The sequence below is a fragment of the Passer domesticus genome, chromosome 10, assembly GCF_036417665.1.
Source record: "Passer domesticus isolate bPasDom1 chromosome 10, bPasDom1.hap1, whole genome shotgun sequence".
Taxonomy (NCBI): domain Eukaryota; kingdom Metazoa; phylum Chordata; class Aves; order Passeriformes; family Passeridae; genus Passer; species Passer domesticus.
In genome coordinates, this window is record NC_087483.1 from 15,352,711 (window position 1) to 15,370,012 (window position 17,302).

A 17,302-nucleotide genomic window follows, 5' to 3' on the forward strand; every position below is an offset into this window, starting at 1 on the left:
GAAACATTTAAACCTTTCATGAAAAGTATAGTAATTGCCAATATTAAAGCAATATCCTACCAATAGCAATTTATTAAATTATTGGAATAGTTCTTGAGTACAGAAATGAAATCTGGTGCAGTTCCTAATGCTTCCAAATAGTTACTGAAATGTGCATAAGATCACTGAATTGGAGTTGAAGACATGATGATAAAAGCAATTGTCGGTTTCTGTTGGCACTTGCAGAGATTTAATTTTAGAACTGTACCCTCAGGCAAGTAATATAGGATTAGACCCATAGGCACTGCATCAAAAAATAATACTGAAATGTCACTTGTAAAACACACTTTCATGATCTTGCTATTTGACTTATAAATGTGTCAATCAGACCTGCAGAGAAAGCCTGCACTAGGCTCTAATGAGGTAATATCAATGGATCATGCTTTTGTAAAATTAGAAATCTTCCATAACTGAAGAAAATTACTGCATTGTTTCTTTACAATATTGTTGCTGAAACAAGTAAATAGAGTCTGTGGGGAAACAGTCTGACATCATGAGAGAAATGACAAAGACTGTGAAGGCATCGAGACATGAGTGAGGCTAAAAGAGAATGACAAATCTGTATCAGAACCCCAGAGAATTTAACGATCTGTACTGACAGTAGTGGAACAATTCTTGGTTTTACCCAGTGAAGGGAGAGCAGAAAAAGCTCGAGCAGGTGGCGCAGAGCTGCCATTAATATCACTAAGACTCATATCTCAGAATATTTATCTGGTGCCCTTCTTCATGTTTGTTTACACCTCTAGACAATCTTTATTTGAATTACACATTTAGTCATTAATTTGACTAAAATCTTCAAATGATCTCTTTAGTAGTCTTAATGCTTACCACACCAGCAACACTTACATGTAAACGCACTCAGTAAGCAAAACCAGCAGACAGTAGGTGAGCAAGATACTCTGCCAATGAATTCTCTTTAAATGATTGGAAGGAAGCAGTAACTTCTTTGGCAACTAAGCAGCAGGTTACCCTAGTGACATTAATTCCTTCTGCATCCCACATAGGACTGAATGTGGAATTAGCAGAGCTTGAAAATGCCCCTGCAGCTCAGGCAGAAATAATTTACTTCTCACTGTAAATTGAGGCTTCTCTTCAGGAGACGCTTGAGCTTCAACGCTCTTTATCAGACAGGGTAACATGAATATACATTTCACTAACAGCCATGATCAGCAATGGAAACTCAACTTGTATGAACTGAGAGAGAGCTGTCAAACACTTGAGCCACATTCATCCTGCCACAGAACAAATAAACATTAATGCCAGAAAAATAAAGCCACTCTGAAAGCCTGAGGAATCAACAAAGAAGCTTTTTGCCTGTGCCTAATCCAGCTAAACCTTCTTATAGTCCCATTCAAAATAGACACTTGATATGATTTCCATCCACAATAGCTTTCTTGCACATTCTATCCTTTTCCATTTATGAAAAGACTATAATTTTATATTTAAGAATCCACAGAGTCATCTAAAGTACAGATGCTGAAACTATTATTTTGGCTAAGAGTTCAATTCCAAATGGTAAAGATAAATAGGGCTTTACCTTCCCAAACACTTTTGTCAAATCAAGAGAGAGAAGATATTCATTCAGTGAGTGCAAAATATACAAATGATGGTGACTTTAAAGCCAGCATTCAGCCAGATTTCTGTGTAAAAGTGTCACCATACCATATCCAGCACAATAAAATATAACCACAAAATCCTAACAGCTACAAATATAATCTCACTCCCTTCTCAGGTTCAAAGTGAAAGGAAGAGCTTGGGGTTTTATATTTTTACCTTGTTCTTACTGCAAGGTGTTATAAAACTTCAATGTTAGTTTCCACCTGGCATTTTTACCTTGGTATCACGTGGGAAAAACCAGCAGTGGTAAACTATCAGTTTGCAATAATGGCAGCATTCATTCCACAAGAATATATATGTAAGCTATTCTATTTATTTAATGAAGTGTAAGCTACCTGACCACCTTGAGATGTGAACAATACCTAAAAATAAGGGCTCCAAACTAAAGCCACAGTGGCACACATTAACATGCCACAAAACCTGAGCAACCCTGTCTAGTGGAAGTTGTCCCTGTCCATGGCAAGGGGTGGGAACTGGATGATCTCTAATGTTCTTTCTGACCCAGGCCATTCTAAGACCCCAGGAATATGCCTTAGATTAACCATGCACCTAAATTAAAATACAAACTTAACTCCTTAACTGAAAAGGGACAAATTTGGATGTACAATTCAAGTGAAGCCAAACACCAACAAGCAAAACTATTCACAAATTGCTCAGGAGAAGAGTATGATGACAGAGAAGAATTGACAGTAACAAAGATTAGAAGAAGTAATGATATTTTAATTCTTCACACTGAAAAAGAACAAACAAGTATTTGGGTTCACAGAGTACACAAAAATAGAGTATAAGAAATGAACCTCAGAGTGGTGAACAGTACAGGCAACTGCTGAGCTTTCTACCCAAATCTCTGTCTGGCTGTGTAAGCAGTAGAAAAGAGAAGTGGTGTACGCTGCTCAATACTGTGATCTCTTGTTCATGTCATCTCCATAGTGGAAAATAAACACGAAGTCCTGAAGGTGCTTTGGAAGAGCAGAGCCAGGAACAGAATCTTTGAAACATTACAACCTCAAAGGATAGGAAAAAATAGGTAGAATAAGACCTGTCTGGAGTATGGCTGCAGAAGTTCTCTAAAAACCTTAGCAGGGAGAAAACAAATTTCTACAAGCATTTACAGTTCTAGATGTTCTGATAAGCAGAAAACACGCTGCTTAGGATATCTGGAGTGCTGTTGGAACACATCAAAGTCACTCTTATCCTGGCAGAGTTACATCAGGGATACCTGTCAGTTTTCAGCTAAGCTCACATCACTGTAGTAGGCAACCATTTAAATTCCATGCATGGTTTTGGGCTGGTATGTGATTTCAGAGCAGGAATCACATGGCAGTCATTCCAGGAGGACGGAAACCACATAGAAGTGTTCCTCTCACTGAGGAATGTGGGTTTGTTTTTATAGCAACATTACTAAGTTGAGGTAGGCAGCACAAATGTTCTACAGTTGTGTCTTTCCCGACTTTGCTTTATATAAAAACCAAAATGTTTTCTGTCTTCCTTATTCTGTGGTACAATTCACAGAACAAAGAATTTTGTCATGTCAACACCCTGCTGCTGCTTTTGGTTGATAGCTGTAAGCTTAGTTTTGTGTTTTACTACAACAGTTGTTTTACAAGGCAGCTTTTGAGACTTTGCTTATACTGCATTTAAAAAACTTCTTTATAATAAAGACTGCGTATTATGAAACTTGGGTTTACATGTTGAAAAGCTGAAAGCATGGACATAACACTCCACCTGTGTGCTACACTGACAAACATCCACATTTCCAGAGCGAGGATTTGCCTGTGGATGGACTGACAGCATCAGGCACTTGCAGCCCATGAGAGCTGTTCTCCACTGCCTGCTATCTTGTATGAAACACCAGCTCCCAGATTTAATGAAGTCTGAGTGTGTGGTACACATCATAAATACAGATTTTTAAAGCATGACTCCAGAGACTGCTTTCAGTATTCTATGAACAATCCTGCAGCTATGGAGTGCAGTCTATACATGCAAAAATATACCTCACTCTAAGGGCTCTGGTTCAGGAGACAAAGATGCCATTACTTGACAGCAGAGACTGGAGATGATGTGAGCTGCACTACTCTGTGACCAGATTACTGCAAGGTGAGTATGCTGCAAGGTGGATCTTTGCACCTGTGTTTTACCAGTGAAGAGGAAAAAAGGCTCTAAATTCTGCAAAGTCTGTTCTAATTAGATTTGAATAGCACACTTAATTTTAAATTAATACATCTCGATGAGCATGAGTGGAATTAATTTCCTAGCAAAAAGCTGAATGTAGCAGAGAAAAAAAAAGGCAATAGAGGTTACTTAGCTTAGCCTTGCTGGCTAATTAGGGTACTTTGCTATTATCAAAGGTGCCTGAATAACTTCAGTGGAGTTCTAGAATATCTTACTGCAAAAAAACATAATCTCCACATAATATTCCTATGAATAACAAATGCTATTTAGACATCAAGCTACTGCTCTCATACAAAGCTGTAACTTCCCCAAAAACAGATATGACATAATGAGAAAAACAAAATACTCCAGGTAATGCAGCTGTTTAAAAACCATCATGATTACAACTTGGTGTATTTTGGAGAACACCATTACAGTGTATTTGTTAAACCTCTTAATTTGCCTCAAAGTACCCATGATTTGAGAAGCTTGATGAAGCTTATATTTATTTAGTGTATTAGGCCTGTTTTTTTCTGAGAAGTGTCAGGTTGACACATGAATAGAAAGTGGCAGAAAAAGAAATACTGTTTCTCCCACAGCAAGCACACTAATGTAAAGCTTAAAAATTAAGCAGCAGCAGCACATTTTTCCTCAGACCTTTGAGCTGGACCATATGGTTGACACTCAATTAAGCAAAGATTTATCAGTCCCCAATTGGAATGTGTCCAGAACTCACTATTTTCTCAAATCTTTGGACCAGAGAACTAGAACTGAACAATTTTATCGACTCATACATGATACCCCACACTTTTAAATCTTTGAATGAAATTAGAAAAATGTAATGTATTTTTGGCAGGGGTATGCATTTTTAGATTTTAGCATTAAAATATAACAGTTCTATAAAAGCTACAAAGGGGCAGTTTGATGTTACACCTTTAGCCAAGTCAACATCTCATCACCATCAAAAAGGTGAGGTTCAAACTCCTACCAACTCTCCTCAAGGAGTCCCATCTCTTACCTTAAATCTGCTTTAGCAGCCGCCAAACTGCATGGCAAAAAATATTCTACTCACTGAAACGCCAGAATACCCACACAGTAAAAGTGTGTGTGGTCTCTTGCCAAGTTAGCAAACGGAATGGGTTCACTGTGCAATCCAAGTGGCACAAGATCCCATGTCACAGACAGGTGATCCCATTTTTGGGAACAGACAGCAAGGAGAAAAGTATGAGACAATGTTTGTTTGAGAGCACAATGCCATTATTTTGACTTCAAATCTAAATATTAACTCTTTTCTGCTCTCTGGACATTTGGCTTCTGCTTTCAGCTGTCTACTTTGTAAGTACATTTTCATCACACCCAAGTGCAGCACTAAATTCCTGAACAATAGACAAGTCCATGACTTCAAGTCTAAAAGTGTTAAGAATGGATTGAGAAATAAGAACTTTCAAATGAACCCAGTCAAAATTTTATCTAAGTCAGTATTGGAAAGCATATTAAGATCTGGAACATAAAATGTCACAGCTGCATAGAAAAATATGTAATTTTTTCATTCAAGACTGTATATTTAATTCATGGGCTAAAACAGAGATACAATATTAGACAGAATTAGGTCATTATGTTTTCCCATCAGATTATTGGAGGCCATAGAAATGCCACAAGAAAGTTGTTTACAGCAAAAATCCTAACTCAAAATTTGGCAATAATGAAGTAAGTCAAACATAAAGCTGTTATGTTGAATTGCAAAAGCTTAATTTTAAATTCCACGTGAGACTCTGTGGTTAAATTCTGATTTTATGGACAGATGGTAGGATTTTTTCTTTGTTTGTTTATTATAAATGTACTTGAGTGCATCTATTCAATTCACTGTAAAAAGACCTGCAAACATAATTTGCAGTATTCTAAACCACAAAGCTTAATTCCTTTGCAACTGCCATTTCCAATGTAGCAGCCAATTCCACTGTCACTATTGCTACAAAGGGATTAACCTTTCCCTGCTGATTCTTTTTATGATGGGGGAAAAAAGTAATTGAAGGGTTCAATCAGTTTTGAAGTTTTTTGTTTATTTGTTTTTCCTTTTTCTAAGTGTGACCTCATCATTGCAATTTTTCATAGAGATTGGACTATTCTACTATAATAATGCTATAAGACATGTCTGTAGTCCTGCTTTTTGTAGAATGGTTTAGACTGGAAGGGACATGAAAGATGATCTTGTTCCAACCCCCTGCCATGGGCAGGGACACCTTCCACTAGGCCAGGGTGCTCAGAGCCTCATTCAACCTGCCTTAAACATTTCCAGGGATGGGACAGCCACAGCTTCTCTGGTCAATGTGTTCCAGTGCCTTGCCACCCTCACAGGAAAGATCATTCCCCTAATATCTAATCTAAACCTACACTCTATCAGTTTGAAGCTGTTCCCCCTTGTCCTGTCACTACATGCTCTTGTAAAGTCTTTCTCCATGTTTCTTGTAGGCTCCCTTCAGGTATAGGGAGGCTGTAATTAAGTCACCCCTGAAACCACGTGGAATAGTAAATAACTTCTAATATGGTAAATATAATGGTGGAATGAAGAACAGCACTTAAAACTGGTTTCCACTGTAAATTTACTAGCAGCACTATAGAAAAAAAAATATATTTACAGGTGTTCACAAAGATTACAGAACCACATTGGTTCATTGCAAATAATGGCTATTCTAATTTCATCACTTTTCCTGTGTGCTCCACCAAACTCTTTGATCAGGGAAGATGCTCTTCCTTGATTCGACAGATTAATGCAAACTTTATTACCTTAACAGAGGGACTCAATAAAATGTGCCTGCTGCTCTGACATCGAGAGTTTTTATCATAATTATTTTACACAAAGAGTGTAGTTCAATAAAGAAGCTTCAATTACTTGGGCAAAACACTGCCTTTCTACACTGGTAAGATGCTGTGGGAGATGGACAGGATCCCTAGCTATGTGTGTGTCCAGGGGCAGATGAAGAGAGAAGTGATTTATCTGGAGCTACTCCCAAAGCAGCACCTTAGCTGGAACCCAAAACTTCAGCTGTCAGATTCTCAGCTAAACACTGTGTTCTTCTTCAGTCTGGTTGTACTGTGTATTTTCAGATCTTCTCTTTTTGTTGTTGTTGTTTGGAAAGTATTGGAAGGGCTAGAGCGAGTTCATCTAGAATATTTTTTCCAAACCATTTTTAATATCCAAGGACCAGATAGTGCTTCAGGAAGAAAAATTGTTGTACTCATTTTCTTGGTAGGAAGGCATTTAATAAATATTTAGCATTTTGGCAACCGAAGTTTATGAATTTAAATGTTACCATATGTATAATTTTCATTTAAAATATGCATTTAAAAATATAATAACAATATGACCTAATTCCTTTTACTTAGCCTGTCAAAAGTCAATGACATACAGCTTCTAACTCACATAAAAACCTGTGATGTTTGTTTTGCTTTTTGTGACTGCAATTCTTTACACATGATGGGGACACCATCTCTTCTTTAGGATATTCCCACAGTCTGTGGATTTCCTCTTATAGGTCTAGTCCATCCTTCTGCCCTAAGGCAGAATAAATTATGACAGAATCACTTCTCAGATATTTTCATATATATTTTCCTATAATCACAGGGTAATAGAGCACATGGTCAGAACTCTGGCCACAAATTCTGTAAAGAATAGTGATTACCTTGAAAATGCAGATTGCAGCATATTATACACTTTTGGTGTACACAGTTATGAATTCTGATTACAAAATATTATGGACAAAAAAATCTGTCCTTATAAGCTCAGCCAGTAAATGCTACAGACTTCAGCCTAAATGTTTTATTCAGCCTAATTTTCCTCTGATTCAGTAATTTTGACCATACAGGTAAGAATCTGTGCTCATTGTGTCCTGCACCCTACCAGTTACTAAAAGATGTCCCAAAACTCTGACAGATTTTTAATGCCCTGTTGAATGCAATTGTGCATTCTGCCCATAACCACACCAACCTTTGTGTCAGGAAAAACCCCTTACAAAGAATCCAGTGCTACTGAACATATCTGTCTTTTTAAAAAAAATTCAGGAGAAAAACATCAAATTCCATGTGGTGTCATGGAATGAGAAAGGTCAATGTTAGCAGAAGGGTTTTAATGTTCTCTCTAAATAAGTACTGTTTGTTCATCAGTACTCTTTGTTATGAGCTGGAACCAGGATATTGTCTGCAGTTTGACGTAGCCAGTTAAGAACATAAAATCTGTCAGCACATAAGAAAACAAGGTCAGGAGAGAGAAACAGTGTTTTATAAAGCAGAATTTAGGGCAAATGCATTTTAACATAATTAAGTAATGAGCCATTGGAAGTAAAGCAAACCCTGCATTGTTTGTAAATGAAGTTAAGCCTTTTAATCAGAACGCCACTTTTTCAACAAAAAAGCCTTGTTCAATAAAAATGACAGCCAACAGATAAAAATAAAACAATTAATAATAGAGTATTGCTTAGAAAGATTGACTTTAGCATGTCCAAAATAATAAGCATTATTATTTGTATTATACATGTTTTGCTGAATGTATTAAGTTTTGAATATAAATCAAACTCTGCTACTCAGCATAACTCAACATGTTAGCTACATTAACACCTGTTACTGCTGGAAATTGTTTTAAGAGACACCAGACTGGATTCTCTGCATGGAACTGGTATTTTGCACTGCACTCCAGTGTGCTCCATTAGACCCCAGTGTAAAATGCATGCTAACAATGGAGGTCATGCTCCTCCTGGTTTTCCCTGCTGCTGGCAAAAATCCAGGCTCAAACCCCCAGTCCTGTGGATCAGTCCCCACACATCCACCACCAATTTGAAGCAGACAAATGACACTTCCCCTCCCACAAACAAAATAATTCTGTACAAAGTGGAGCCAAGAATTTTAGGTGAAAAAAAGGCAAGCTGTAATCTCCTTTTGTGCACACATCTGGTTTTACAGCACATCAGTCTGCAACTCCCAGGACAGGAGCCACACTCAAAGCCCTGCAGCAGTCCCTGCTTATTCACATAAAAACAGCACAGCACTTCAAAGAGTGGAAAATGCAGGTTTAGTATATAACAAGGCAAAATCCCTCCCAAAAATACATGCTGGCTTTTGATTATATGCAAAAAGAAAATGTTCCTCTTAAGGGCTTCATAAACAAAGCCTGAACGCAAATATAAAGTGTTAATTAAAATTTAATGTATCCTGCATGATGCCTTTGTTTATTCTGCATCCCTGGTTTAAATCTGAGGCTGGTTATCTTACTGACTAATGGGGCTCTCCTGCTTTGCCAGTCACTTGTTCTGAAGGAGAAGTCATCCTTCCAGTAAGCACAGCAGCCATTTACCTCGGCTCTCACGTCAGTGTCTTACCCTTAGAGACTCTTCCCTTCAAAAATAGGCCAGCAGATACATTAAGCTTATGTGTCACTGGCATTAAGGCAAGAGGCAAACCCTTACTCCAAATGTAATTCTGTTTATAAAAAACACTTCAATACAATTTACAGCTTTCAATTTTTTTAATTTAAAAATAGGAAAAATATTATTAAGAGTGTAGTGATTGGTTTAACTGGAACTTGTGATATTATTACTCTGGAGATTTTCAGAGCAGACAGGATAAGTAAAAATCAGAAAGGGTTCTGAAGAGAAAATTTTCAGCTAACAATTTCCAAACCTTGCATCTGATGCAATAAAAAAAAAGCATTTTGGAAGAATGGGATAAACTAATTGAAGCAATGCTCAGGGAAAGAGTTACAGCAGTGACAGAATAATTGAGGCTTTTACTCCTACAAAGTACCTCCCTTTGCAGAATGCAAACCTGGATGGACAAACTGATCCAATTTAGCAGATTTAATTTATCCCACCTCTCAATTCAAACTTGCAAATTCCACCTACTGCTGCAGCATCCTTTCATGCCACCCAAGGAATCCAAACTAGAGATATTTGTAATGGAGTTTGCTCTCTGATTTACCTTCATACCATAGTTTTCTGCATAAGCAAGGAACTGAGTGAGATGAAAAGGATTCTAAAGACAAGCTCTGCAACAGTGCTGGCAGCTCAGACTCCACTTTGAACAAAGACTTCAGTTCTACCTCAAAACAGTAGAAGAAATTCAAAGAAGATCAATGCAAGGAAAGCATTTCACCTATGCTGGAATAAAACTTTGTTAACTAATGACAGTTGTAGCACTTAATTATCTCCAAACACAGGGCAAATCTAAGCAGAAATTAAAATACATTGTCAGAATAGCAAGAAAAGCTATAGCTAAAAGAAATGTCATGACAAACATATGAATTTTATATGAATTTTCTGATTTTTTCATATAATTTACATGAAAGCTTTACTAAGCTATGTGAGCTGCTGTACACATCACACAAAGCACAGGTGTAAGAAACAAAAGTAGGCTTTTATGTTCCTAACTACAAATGAAAACATTCTTCCATCCCATTTTAGCTTGCAACTTTGTAACATGATTCCACCAGGAATAAATTTTAGTTGGCAGAGTATAAAGGAAATGATACTTATTTGAAGAAACAAGTAGATGAGCTGTCATCATAATGCACCTGCCCACCCCATCTCCTACTGCCATATAAACAACATTAAAAATGAAAGAAAATACTATTTTTAGGTTATTTTGACTACTCCAGTGAAACTGTTAGACAGGATATTTGTAGTGGAAAATAACATGTAATTGTTTAACTTCAACTTTCAACACTCATTCTTTTGATCACGGTCATCCTAAAAGTTTCCCATGGGAAACATGCTACAGACATTTTGATGTACATGTTTTACTCCTACTTTTTTATACAAAGTAACTCTTACAGGACTATATACCAACTTCTGAAAGTAAAATAACAAATGGGAACAAAAAGCTCAAATCAAGCAGTTCTCCTAATGAACAGTAAATTAAGAATAGCATTTGATCTGTTTGTTTCAAAATTTATCAGGTGCTGTCAGAACCAGCCATCTTTCTGTTACCCTACCCCAGCTCACAAAAGGATCTCTGAAATACAATTTCCATTTGACCATATGACCCACATATCAGTTGCTCTTTTATGTTCTCACCCCCTATACACACACTATTCTACTGCATCAACCAGGCATCCCCACATGGTCATTATATCAAAATCCTCCCATTAATGACCAGCCTAATACAGCACCAACAGTTATTGAGAAACTGTACAATAAAAACAATGTTATTTATGCATTAGGTGAGAAACTTAAGAGTTACTTAATTTATCATTTTAATCTCACTTCTCCCAAGTGATTTTTATATTCCCTCACATCCTACATTTCTTCACAAGCCTCCTAGCAACATCCCCCAGGCAAAGGCTTTCTGGAGCAAATTCTCAAGTGGAGCAATGACATCCTTACGTCAGCTGAGGATCTTTTTATTACATACACAGCACTGATCAAATGCACTGCTGCCCTGCCTGCAGAGTCACCCTCTGCTCAGAAAAGCTCCAACTCTACCTCCAAAATAAACAGTCATGCCAAAAGATCCTTAAATCAAAATAATTGTATTCATCAGTAAAGTGCAAAAATTTCAGCATTAATGGAGAGCCACCAGCTGCAGTTGCACAAGTCATAAATTGCACCATCACCATATTTAGAGGTCCTAATAAATATCTTTCCTCTCTGCTGCCATCTACAGACTTCAAGTTTTTTTAGAAATCTACCTTTCCATTCCAGACATACATTTAATAACAGCATCTCAACATGCCCTACAAAACAGTTCACCCCAAACATATATGATATCAGTAGTATTACCTCAACATATTAGAAGCTTCAGGAAAAGCTGAGCCCAAGTGACGGGTACCTGAATGGTACTTTGGTGGAGTTCACACTGCATGCTGATCCTGAGGAAAATCCTCAGCTGGGAATCAGTGGCTCATGGTCCCTGTCCAATGCATGGGAGGAGTTGAGTCACACAGAGATGTCCCTCAGAAGCCATATGAGCTGCCAAAAGTTAAAAGGAGATTCTAAGGCTCTATGATAGACAGCTTAAACACCTTTGCTCGAGTCCCCAGAACATCTAATGCTTAATGGTTGTAGCATTACCACTTGCTGCCTGCTTCAGACAGAAGACCTCCCAGTTCCACAGCTGTATGTTCGAACCAGAAGGCTACAAAACCAGTTTCTCTCTCTGCATAAAACAGAAATTCGGTACAAAAAGGGCTACCATTTTAAAAACCCCACACCTCAGATGCACAGTGTAATGCAATACAATTGCTGATCTCTCTATCTGTATTAAATGACTGCAAGCCGTATGGCTAGAAATATAAAACACTATGCTTGCTTAGGCCCCAACTGAACATAGAACAGGTTGGTTAGGAAGGGACATTAAACATCATTTTGTTCCCATCCCCTGCCATGGGCAGGGACATCTCTCACTGGACCAGGTTGCTCAGAGCCCCAACCAGCCTGGCCTTGAACACTCCCAGGGATGGGGCATCCACAGCCTCTCTGGAGAAACTGTGTCAGAGCCTGACCCTCACCTCAGTGAAGTTTTCTTCTTAGTAGTTAACCTAAACTTACTGTGTTCCAGCTTCCAGCCATCCCCTTTGCAAGCCATTTGATATGCAATAAATTAATCACATGTGAAAATACCCCTCCAGCCTGAAGGTCAGCACGCTGCTGCGGCGCAGCTCCCCGGGGAGGTGCGAGCCCCCACACGCCTCCAGCCGGAGTTAAACCCCCTCAGTGCTCTGCTGTGAAACGCTGCGCTGCCAGCGCCATCTAAGCACCAGATAGCGGCGAGGCTCATTGACAGAGCCCTGCCGAGGGGCTCCGGGGGCCAGCCCAGCTCCCCCCTCAGCAGCACCGGCAGCTCCGCCGGGCTCCCTCATGAGGCGCTGCGGGCTGGGGGGCCCGGCCCCCGGGAGGGGATGCAGCGGGCCGGGGATGAAACAAAACATCGCCAGCCCGCACTCTGCTCTGCGCTGGTGTGTCCTCACTTTGACTCCTGTGTCCAGTGTTGAGCTCCACAATATAAAAAAAAAAAAGCATTAACCTGTTAGAGAGCATTCACAAGAGCGGCACGAGAATGGTGAAGAGCCCTGAGGGGAAGCCGTGTGAGGAGCAGCTGAGGCCACTTGGTCTGTTCAGCCCGGAGGAGGCTGAGAGGAGACCCCATTGCTGTTAAAACTTCCCTGTGAGGGGAAGAGGAGGGGCAGGCATTGATCTCTGCTCTGTGGTGACAGTGACAGGACCCGGGGGGGGGATGGCCTGAAGCTGTGTCAGGGAGGGATGTTAGAAAAAGGTTCTTTCACCCACAGTGTGGCTGGGCACTGCAACAGGCTCCCCAGGGAAGCTGCCAAAGCACCAAGCCTGGCAGAGCTCAAGAACTCTCTGCTTTGGGGCGCAGGCTGTGATTCTTGAAGGGCTGAGAGTTGGACTCCATGATCCCTGTGGGCCCCCTCCAAGTGAGAACTCACATGCTGTGATTATGTGAGGGGGAAGCCAGCAGGAGCAGTGCTCTGCAGTGGCCACCATAGGCTGTGCCTCAGCTGTCGCTGCTGCGGGTCCCTCAGGAGCGCACACAGAGTAGGGCAGTCTTTCCTCCTTTTCAGCTTCAGTCATTTCAGAGGGTCACAGCTGGAAGGGACTTGTGGAGATCATCTAGTCCAATCACCCCTCTGCCCCTTCCCCAGCCAAGGCAGGGTCACCTGGAGCAAACTACAGGACAGCTCCTCACAGAGATCCCACAAACACCTGCTATCCACCCAGCCATCAGCCCTGTGCGGCCAGGGTAGCAGCTGTGGGAGAAAAGAACTGTGAAACACTGGTGAACCACACGTGTCAGTTAGAGAGTGTTGTTCTCAATAGAGACAGAAAAGGAACTGAGTCCAAAGAATGCGGGCAGTAAAAGAGGGGGTTTATCACTTCCCTCTTCATTTGCACTTGGCACTTCATTCCCATTTTTAACTTGTTCCCATTCCATTATTTCTCACTAGTCTCACCTAGATCAGGGTACTTGACTGCTTCTAGAAAAGTTGAGTAAAAGCTTAGTAATACTGTGCTAACAATGCTTTTACCATTTAGTTTTTAGAGTACTGAATGTGATAACCACTTTCATACACTCGAGATTCTAAGAAACACTTAGCTGCTGCTAAGGTCCTCTAAAATCAAACCGCTAAAATGATTTAGTTGAAACATCTTTTGAATGTGTGTCATTTGATAATCAAAGTTTCATTTCTACAGTAGTTACTCCGTAACATATTGATATATTTTTTCTGCTTGACAGAAAAAAAAAATCCGTTTGACTCTTTTGTCATCTTCCTCAAGAATAGGAATCAATAGAGCATTCAGAACATTAAAAAATGTCACATTTTTTTGTATTCTTTACTAAGTTACTTTAATTCCATTAAGTAACTTAGAAGTCCATGCCTTCTTATTCTTCTACTTATTTTTTGCTTCTCTGTTCCCTGTTGTCAAAGATTTCTTTCATCTCTACATTTCTGTTGGCTGTGCTTCTAGGACGGTGGCCTTCTTGTGGCCATCTGGACAATTGTACTAATTTGAGCAGCTACTCCTAAAAATAAGGTGGTCTTGAAGATATTTTGATTTTTTTTAATCTGCTTTACTGTTTCATACAACTGAAAATTTATATACCAATAACTTTTTTTTTTTTGGTTGCTTTTTGCTTTGTTTTCCTACAAGGTGGTGACTTCTGCTCCTTTTCCCCCAGTGTGCCCAGCAGCAGGTACATCTGGTGCTGGCAGAGCTGTCTGCCAGCAAGAATAAACTGACCTGTGACAAAATGCAGGTACCTCCCAGCATCCTATTTTGCACCTCAAAGGGAAAACTTGGCTTTTATTAATCTAAGGTTGTTTAACCTGAGCTCTTTGGTACATCACCTGGAAGGGAGTGCTTATTTCTTTTCTCTACTTATTTGTGTAGTGACAAATGCATAGTAAGAGAGTTCTGTATCAAAATCATCTTCAGTGCTGCTCACACTGCCTTTGGGAGTCTAGGATTGGGATAATTAATTTGCATAATGTGTGAAAATAGCAGAATGGCTAAGAGCCACCAGGGGGCATTAAAACAAAATAGATGGGTAAAAATTGGTTGAAAGATTGGAAACATACAAAACTCTATTAAAAAAATTACTGATTAATAAGGAGGGAGGCACAGTGTGGTGGTAATGAAAAACAGGAAGTAAAGCTTTAATTCATGGTGACCTATGTCACAGAATTTGGGACAGTGGTGGAAAGATTCCCACCCTTCTTCAAACAGCACAGAATGTGTAGTGATTACAAGAGAGCAAGAAAGCTGCATTTATGCAACAGTCCTGATGGTAGTGACAGTACGAGGTGACCAAGACATTGGACTTAGATTAAAACTAAATTAATTGCTGGAATGAATCTTGGAATTATTTCTGTGGAAGGATAAATTAGAAGTGATTCCTGCTTCTCCTGCTATGAGACTCAGAGAAAAAAAACAGTTGCTCTGAGTAAAGAGACACTGTCACTTCCCTTCTGTGTTCCACATCAAACAATGCTGTTTTGTTTCTGCACTAAAAGAAGGCTGAGCTATTTTGTCACATCTCTTTTCTTCATGACTGAAGCGCAAAAGCCAGATAACAAGATATTAATTGAGCATATGCACCAAGTAACCCTTTCAATCTCAGCTATAATCCTCTGGTGAAGAGTAAGGTGTACACGTGGCCTTTTCAACTAAGAAAAAAAGATTTTTTTTTTCTGTAAGTCAGTTCAATTTAGTGGGGTTTGTCTAAAGACCTTTTGTTCCCCACAGACTATTATTTTTACCAGGCTCAAAATATCTCTCTTACCCAACCAAAGAGAAGTATTGTGGCCAAGTAAATTGCCCCCCGTGCTGCTGTTATGTCACTGTATGTGACATCATGCAAAACCACCCACCACACCCCCTGCCCCCAGAATCATTTGTCCTTACATCATTGTATCACAATATCCAAATTATTATAGCTTGCATGGATTAATGCAGCAGTTTGGTGTGAAAATTGAAGGGATTAGATATGTATAGAGTATGAACCAGCATAAAGTAAAAATTTTTAAAAAGTAATAAAGTGCCCAAGACTTAAGTTTTACATTGAGTTTTACATTTTACTGCTTTATCATTCCAAGTACTGTTCTATGATTAGAAAGAGATCCCAATAACAAAAGACTATTTTTATAGCACTGGTCAGGTAAAGTTAGGCTGCTCTCATTTTCTGAGGAGTTAGTGGCACTCAGCACCTGGTTTCCTCCTTTCCTATGCCTCTGTATTTTATGCTGATTTCACCACCCCTCTAAGAGAGGAGCAACTCTTTTTCACATCACAGCAAGACAGTATCTCCTACTCCTGTGTACAGGAGAAAGACGTGAAGGGTGTGCTGTTCCTGCCCCTCACATGTGGAACAACATCACTGTTCTCTCTGCAGTTTTAATTACACCACCTTGCCTAGATCACAACTGGCCTAGAAGCAGTAACTCACCAGTGGTTCACATCTAAGTTTGACAGCCTGCAAAGTCCTGAAAAACCTCAAGCCAAGAAGAGAGCGGCTCCAAAAAGGAGGTAAAAAAGGCAAGAACATTCATTTCAAAGAGGGAAGCAAAGAAAAATTACCTGAGTAGTATTTTCCAGGTTGCTATCAGGATTTCCATTTTCTAGACTTTGTTTTGTAGTTCCTTATGCTCAGGGCTGGAGAGCAGACCTCTTCAAGTTGAGTTTGTTCCCTCCCCTTTTGCCAAAAGACATACTGAAGCAGCAAGCAATGTTACAGGTACAGGAGAGCTTCAAGGCAGTGTTCTGTACTTAGAAAAGGTGCTTTGTACACACTTCGTGCTTGATGTTCATTAAGCAAACACTGATCTGAAAGCTAACAGCTGATCTGTTTTCTGCTGCATTCAGCTCCATATCAGTGGTTTCTCTTCCCTTGTCCATGCCCTCTACAGACACCCTTCCAAAAGCCATGCTTACCTTCTTTGGGTAGGTTCCTCAGCCTTCTCCATAATTAGTTCTTGTACAGCCATATAATTAACTTTTTAGATATGTCAGTATCAAACTGCTAAAACTTCATCTCTTCTTCAGTAGACAAAGATTCTTCAATGACAAAGATTTCCCAAAGAGCCATCAGCTTCATAGAATAGCACATTTTCTTCTCCCAGGAGGAAAAGTGAGGAGCCTCCCCCTCATACCTCCCTGGACACCCAGGGCAAAGACCAGGCCTCCAGCTCACGTCTGGAGAGGCTCACGTGAGCTGTGCAGGAAATGAGCTCATCTGACTGGTGATTCCCAGCCCTGGGAGAGCATCACCTGCGCAGGAGACTCCCTGCCAGAGCCCAGGTGTGGAGGGATCTGGCACTTTACTTGCTCTGACAGTTAGATAGGTGTGAATTGCTGAGGCCAGCTGCAGATGAAAGGTGCTCACAGGGCCCCCATCTGCAGGGACCTTTGGAATTCTTGTTAGACCCTAACAGCTGATTTGAATTAACTCTGACCGCTCATGTTGTCTTTCTGACTCAGGTTCTTTGCAT

General features: G+C 39.8%; 1 protein-coding gene across 2 annotated transcripts in view; it reads right to left on the bottom strand.

Annotated features, from left to right (window-relative positions):
* HECW2 (HECT, C2 and WW domain containing E3 ubiquitin protein ligase 2) overlaps window positions 1–17,025 on the bottom strand; it is a 170,691-nt gene extending 153,666 nt beyond the window's left edge. Inside the window, exons 1-2 of one of the 2 annotated variants that reach the window (XM_064433895.1) lie at window positions 12,342–12,469; window positions 11,574–11,762 (exon numbers count right to left, since the gene is read on the bottom strand). The gene's annotated coding sequence lies outside the window, so the exon portion shown is untranslated. Of the gene's footprint in view, window positions 1–11,573; window positions 11,763–12,341; window positions 12,470–16,745 lie in introns of those variants that run through there. The other variant, XM_064433896.1, reaches the window with a different exon arrangement.
* Window positions 17,026–17,302: the final 277 nt, after the last annotated feature.